This window comes from Macrobrachium nipponense, chromosome 6 (assembly GCF_015104395.2).
Source record: "Macrobrachium nipponense isolate FS-2020 chromosome 6, ASM1510439v2, whole genome shotgun sequence".
NCBI classification, from domain to species: domain Eukaryota; kingdom Metazoa; phylum Arthropoda; class Malacostraca; order Decapoda; family Palaemonidae; genus Macrobrachium; species Macrobrachium nipponense.
In genome coordinates this window covers 136,237,304-136,244,803 of record NC_061108.1, presented here as the reverse complement: position 1 = coordinate 136,244,803, position 7,500 = coordinate 136,237,304, and positions in this window count along the sequence as shown.

Sequence of the window (7,500 nt, the reverse complement as noted above, 5' to 3'; positions counted from 1 at the left end):
GAAAGTTAATCTTTCCTACTCGAATCCTTTTATATGTCCTATTATTGATACCTGAATCCTGAAGGATATCCTGTTGTTAATGCCTGAATCTTGATGGATATTCTGTTATTCATAAGTATATTTTTTATTTATAATGGAGATCTTTATAGCAACAAGGATAATTAACACTTTTAATAATGGAAGTCCAAATAACAAGGAAGATCAACTTTTATGTTAATTCCGTTTTTACACACACACACACATACACACGTATACACACATATATATATATATATATATATATATATATATATATATATATATATATATATATATATAATCTATATATATATATATATATACATATATATATATATATCTATATATATATATATATATATATACTATATATATATATATATATATATATATATAGAGAGAGAGAGAGAGAGAGAGAGAGAGAGAGAGAGAGAGAGAGAGAGAGAGAGAGAGAGAGAGAGAGAGAGAGAGAGAGGGGAAATTACCACACACGCATTCATGTCTACCATTATAACTTGATAATGCAAAGCTGATGACTGACACACACACACACACACACACACACAAACTTGGACAAGAAGAGGATAAGCAGAGTTGTAAGTCAAATCAGCTCAGAGAAACTCAGAACTCAAAACACGATAGCTGACTTACGAAAGCCAAAACTCAGATTGAAAAATTGAGGATGTGACAGAAAGAGAGAGAGAGAGAGAGAGAGAGAAGAGAGAGAGAGAGAGGAGAGAGAGAGCTTAATGGACGGGAAAAATCGAGATTTCTCGTCGAAGCGAGATGAACTTGACAGGTGATATTGAATATATTTCCCGGAAGACTTTCAATGCAACGGTTTGCATTTCCATTCGCGTCGGGATTCGAGACAGAGAGACAGAGAGAGAGAGAAGAGAGAGAGAGAGAGAGAGAGAGAGAACAGCTCTGGTCCGACCTCAAACATCAACAGTTACGGACACCAAGAAGAGATTTTTAAAATTATTCATCATATGAAATATAAAAACCAGAGAGAGAGAGAGAGAGAGAGAGAGAGAGAGAGAGAGAGAGTTTTATTTCTCTCGTAATAGCAACAAACAAACTTGAGAAATACACTGCAGGAAACTAGTAGAAAGAAACAGATTCACTTCTGTTCATTTACCAAAAACAAACATGTAAATAATGTGCCAAAGTTTCTTCGGCACAATCGAGTTTTCTGCACGGCGTATAATCAAGGGCACTGAAAATAGCTCTATTTTTCGGTGGTCTCGGTATTGTTTACGGGCTGCTTTATGAGCAAGAGCCCGTGCTGGCATTAGGCCAGCTCAATCTAAAACAAGAATCTCGGTATGAGCAGCGGCCCATGAAACTTTAACCATGGCTCGCTGGTGGCCTGTCCTATATACTTGCCATACACGCGATCATGGCTTAATGTAACCTTAAGTAAAATAAAAACTACTGAGGCTAGAGAGCTGCAATTTGGTATGTTTGATAATTGGAGGGTGGATGATTGACATGCCAATTTGCAGCCCTCTAGCCTCTCTATTTTTAAAACAAAGCCGTCACAATACATTTTTTCCTTTTTTACAGAAAACAAACACAGGCAAAAGGCAACTGTAATCGAACTTACTTCTCAGAATTTACGCGCCACAGAAAAAAAAAATGAAATGAACAAAAGCACTTTTACCATATGCTATTGTAGAACATAATAATATACCAAATATATACCGTAATACGATTCTTGTTCAATAGCGATGTAACACCATAACCTAATGGCATTACGGAACACTGTAATTGCACGTACTGCCCATGCAACCCAGGTGAACTGTGTAATTTTAGTTACATATAAAAGCCATGTGAAGTACAATAACCCCTACTATTGCTTTTAAATTTTTCTTACAGACCTGAGGTATGATATATTTGGTCTAAAATACTAGGTAGACACGCAGACGAACTGATAGACTGAGAGAAGGCAATATAGGATCTTAAACAAGACTGGCTTTTACGATTTTGTACAATAAAAAAATGGACTTGTATCAAATGATATCAAATGAGGTTTTCCTTTTACGAAAAAAAAAAGAAAGAAAAGAGAGAGAGAGAGAGAGAGAGAGAGAGAGAGAGAGAGAGAGAGAGAGAGAGAGTAGGATTGTTTTTATAGTTACCAATCAATATAAACAGTAAGAATGATATTAAGTAGACACTTATCGCATGAAAATCAACACTACCGATATAAAAATTAATAAAACAATATCCGATAACTCTTGCAGACTCGTGACAAGATCTACAGAACAGAAAATGGAGAAGATAGCTCTGGATGAACAACAAAGAAAACGGGAGTGTGTAAGGGGTAACTAGGTCATTTTACAGGTTCCCCTGTCACCTGTAGGAGACCATAAAATCAACAGAATTACTCTGTTTATGACCGGTTCAGGCCGTGTCCTTCCCATGCAGCTAAAATATGTAGGGACTGCTTCGTAAATACACCTCTTTTGAACTCGTTCAATGGTTTAGGCTTTACTTACAACAACAAATATTTCCTATCCAATTTTAAAATTATCAGAACCTGTAAGAGTGTACAAAATAACAGCCTGATATAAAATAAAATAAATGTTCTTTGTGTTAAAATATGTAATAATCAGTACAGTAACTTATTTATCAAGGGGGATTAGACACTACTTCAAACAGGTAAGGTTCTTGGAAATTGTTATAAACAACTTTCTTACTTAAGCAAGAAATCTAAATTGCTACGGACAGCTCACTTACTTAAGCAATAAATCCATATCACACACAACTCCTACAAATTAGTAAAGAAATACAAACCAACATACGACCGTCTAGCGTTTAATCACAAAAAAAAAAAAAAAAAAAAAAAAAAAAAAAAAAAAAGACTGCTGAGAGAAATCAGGAACCCAACCGCACCATACTATCAGAATACGAGAAGATCTCATTGGTATTCTGATGGAAAGTTCTGTCTGATGCTAGTATTCTGCAGGGATGCTGCAATCTTCCTAAGTCGTTCATAACAGTGTCAGCCACGTAAATGGGATGCAAATTGGGTGCAATAATAAAAGGGAACTTCCTCACTTCTGGCTACCGTCAGCGACACTATTTCGGAAGACATCTTTGAGAAGAGAATACTATTTTAACTAACATCTTGAGAACTAACTTCCTATCACCATAGCCCCTTGTTGGTCGAGTGGTTTACGCGTTCGCCTAACAATTCGGTAGTCCCGAGTTCGATTCCCCGCTCTGACAAGGTGGAATCAGAGGAACTTGTTTCTGGTGATTAGAAATCAATTGCTCGATATAATGTGGTTCGGATCCCACAATAAGCTGTAGGTCCCGTTGCTAGGTAACCAACTGGTTCCTAGTCACGTAAAAATATCTAATCTTTCGGGCAAGCCCTAGAGGAACTGTTAATCAGGTCAGTGGTCTGGTTAAATAAGATATAATTAAAATTAGATTACTATTCGCATGTTGGGGTACTACCAATGTTGACTGCAGAACAGAAGCTGACCTGAAAGGAATGAGTATACAAATTAGATCAAAGATCAAGCGCTGGGACCCACAATGAGCGAGAATATAAACGGAGGCACCATAAAATGAAATGAAATAGGTCGTAGCTAGGGCCCTGCAGGGACGCTCCAAAAGACAGGACCTGTTGGGAGATTTCTCGAAAACTTCTGATTCATTTCCAAAATTCCATTTCCCAAATTGATCTGCACAATTTTTAATGGTGACTAGTGGACCAAGAGGGGAAACTGATTCCACCATTTTGAACACGAGTCTTAGATTCAAAGGAGGACATGAAACCACACGGTTTCCAAGCAGCTGTGAGACAGGATAAAAAATAATGATGGTATGCAAATGAATAATCCATAGAGGGTCCCATGAATGAGTGTCTCTGCCATCACGGACGAAAACGCACCTTCCCACAAAGCTTGGGAGATGAACTAACAAGAAAACATCATCTTAAGTCTTAGTTATACATAATCTGCAAGATTAACAGCATAAGAGGGGCGCCTCTTCAACAGCTCAAAAGGTGTCAACCTTAAACCGGACCATTTCACGAATGCACCAAGGAGTTAGAGGCGCCTCATTGTCAATATAAGGCGACAAAATGACAGTTAAACCTTCCTATTATATTGCTAAAGACCACGGGCATTCACCGAAGCCGCAAAGAATTCCAAGAGCCGCCATGAAAAGGGCTATAATAGACTTAGAGCGAACGGGGTTATAACCGGCGCTGGAATGGGTTATAACAACCGCTTCCCCCTGGAAATCTCGGGATATGACGCTGGAATGACGAGACTCGTAATCCTGAAGGTATTGTACACTTTCCAGCGAGTTTTGCCATTGGGAGAAACCTAAGGCAGTTGGTCATTTTATGTGTTTGTTAAAGTGTCATACTGCCGTGTATACAGACCTTCTCTTTTGCTAACTTTAAGAGTATTTCCTAAGAATGTTTGCGAGAGTCCTACCATATATAACATTAATACTGAAAGAGAAACAGGTGTCAGCTTGGCATTATTAAAAAAAAAATAATAATAATAATAATGCAGGATTTATTGAAAATAATGGCTATTTCAGCCGCGTTTATTTTGTATAGAATTTTCTCTATCTTATTACAGACTTTTCTTCTGTACTCAAATTGGCTATTAAAACGCCAAAAAGGGATTCATGTCAAAAACGTGGTATTTTTCAAATTGAATATATTTAATAGACAGCTTGAGTACATAAGAAAAGTCAGTAATAGGAAGAATAAACGCGGCTGAAATAACTGTTATTTTCAGTAAAACCTGTATTAATGAAGGTCTTCTTCCAGCAAACAATAATAATAATAATAATAATAATAATAATAATAATAATAATAATAATAATAATAATAATAATAATAATAATAATAATACGGACAGACTATACATAACACGAAAGGAAGGAGGGAGAGGACTACTAAGTATAGAGGACTGCGTCAACATTGAAAACAGAGCACTGGGGCAATATTTGAAAACCAGTGAAGACGAGTGGCTAAAGAGTGCATGGGAAGAAGGACTAATAAAAGTAGACGAAGACCCAGAAATATACAGAGACAGGAGAATGACAGACAGAACAGAGGACTGGCACAACAAACCAATGCACGGACAATACATGAGACAGACTAAAGAACTAGCCAGCGATGACAATTGGCAATGGCTACAGAGGGGAGAGCTAAAGAAGGAAACTGAAGGAATGATAACAGCGGCACAAGATCAGGCCCTAAGAACCAGATATGTTCAAAGTACGATAGACGGAAATAACATCTCTCCCATATGTAGGAAGTGCAATACAAAAAATGAAACCATAAACCACATAGCAAGTGAATGCCCGGCACTTGCACAGAACCAGTACAAAAAGAGGCATGATTCAGTGGCAAAAGCCCTCCACTGGAGCCTGTGCAAGAAACATCAGCTACCTTGCAGTAATAAGTGGTACGAGCACCAACCTGAGGGAGTGATAGAAAACGATCATGCAAAGATCCTCTGGGACTATGGTATCAGAACGGATAGGGTGATACGTGCAAATAGACCAGACGTGACGTTGATTGACAAAGTCAAGAAGAAAGTATCACTCATTGATGTCGCAATACCATGGGACACCAGAGTTGAAGAGAAAGAGAGGGAAAAAATGGATAAGTATCAAGATCTGAAATAGAAATAAGAAGAATATGGGATATGCCAGTGGAAATCGTACCCATAATCATAGGAGCACTAGGCACGATCCCAAGATCCCTGAAAAGGAATCTAGAAAAACTAGAGGCTGAAGTAGCTCCAGGTCTCATGCAGAAGAGTGTGATCCTAGAAACGGCACACATAGTAAGAAAAGTGATGGACTCCTAAGGAGGCAGGATGCAGCCCGGAACCCCACACTATAAATACCACCCAGTCGAATTGGAGGACTGTGATAGAGCAAAAAAAAAAAAAAAAAAAAAAAAAAAAAAATAATAATAATAATAATAATCAGATACAGCGCAGGAATAGTGGAATGGACGAAGGCAGAACTCCGTAGCATAGATCAGAAAACCAGGAAACATATGACAATACACAAAGCACTACACCCAAGAGCAAATACGGACAGACTATACATAACATGAAAGGAAGGAGGGAGAGGACTACTAAGTATAGAGGACTGCGTCAACATTGAGAACAGAGCACTGGGGCAATATCTGAAAACCAGTGAAGACGAGTGGCTAAAGAGTGCATGGGAAGAAGGACTAATAAAAGTAGACGAAGACCCAGAAATATACAGAGACAGGAGAATGACAGACAGAACAGAGGACTGGCACAACAAACCAATGCAAGGACAATACATGAGACAGACTAAAGAACTAGCCAGCGATGACAATTGGCAATGGCTACAGAGGGGGGAGCTAAAGAAGGAAACTGAAGGAATGATAACAGCGGCACAAGATCAGGCCCTAAGAACCAGATATGTTCAAAGAACGATAGACGGAAATAACATCTCTCCATATGTAGGAAGTGCAATATGAAAAATGAAACCATAAACCACATAGCAAATGACTGCTCGGCACTTGCACAGAACCAGTACAAAAAGAGACATGATTCAGTGGCAAAAGCCCTCCACTGGAGCTTGTGCAAGAAACATCAGCTACCTTGCAGTAATAAGTGGTACGAGCACCAACCTGAGGGAGTGATAGAAAACGATCACGCAAAGATCCTCTGGGACTATGGTATCAGAACGGATAGGGTGATACATGCAAACAGACCAGACGTGACGTTGATTGTCAAAGTCAAGAAGAAAGTATCACTCATTGATGTCGCAATACCATGGGACACCAGACTTGAAGAGAAAGAGAGAGAAAAAATGGATAAGTATCAAGATCTGAAAATAGAAATAAGAAGGATATGGGATATGCCAGTGGAAATGGTACCCATAATCATAGGAGCACTAGGCACGATCCCAAGATCCCTGAAAAGGAATCTAGAAAAACTAGAGGCTGAAGTAGCTCCAGGACTCATGCAGAAGAGTGTGATCCTAGAAACGGCACACATAGTAAGGAAAGTGATGGACTCCTAAGGAGGCAGGATGCCACCCGGAACCCCACACTATAAATACCACCCAGTCGAATTGGAGGACTGTGGTAGAGTTAAATAATAATAATAATAATAATAATAATAATAATAATAATAATAATAATAATAATAATAATAATAATAATAATAATAATAAAGGCATTCGTACACCATTGACATTTTGGATTAACAAATTATGTTCGAGAACATCATTTTTTTTTTATTATTCGTATTTTAGTTTGTTGTGGATGATGACACCTGAAAGAAACGGCACTCACTGTAATCTACTGAACATCATTTTTAGGTTCTTATTTGTAAATCCACAAGAATCTTAAACATAAACAAAGCAATAAAGCCACAAATTCACTGTGTGAGTGTATGTGCGTGTGTGTGTGTGTGTGTGTGAGATGAGAGAGAGAGAGAGAGAGAGAGA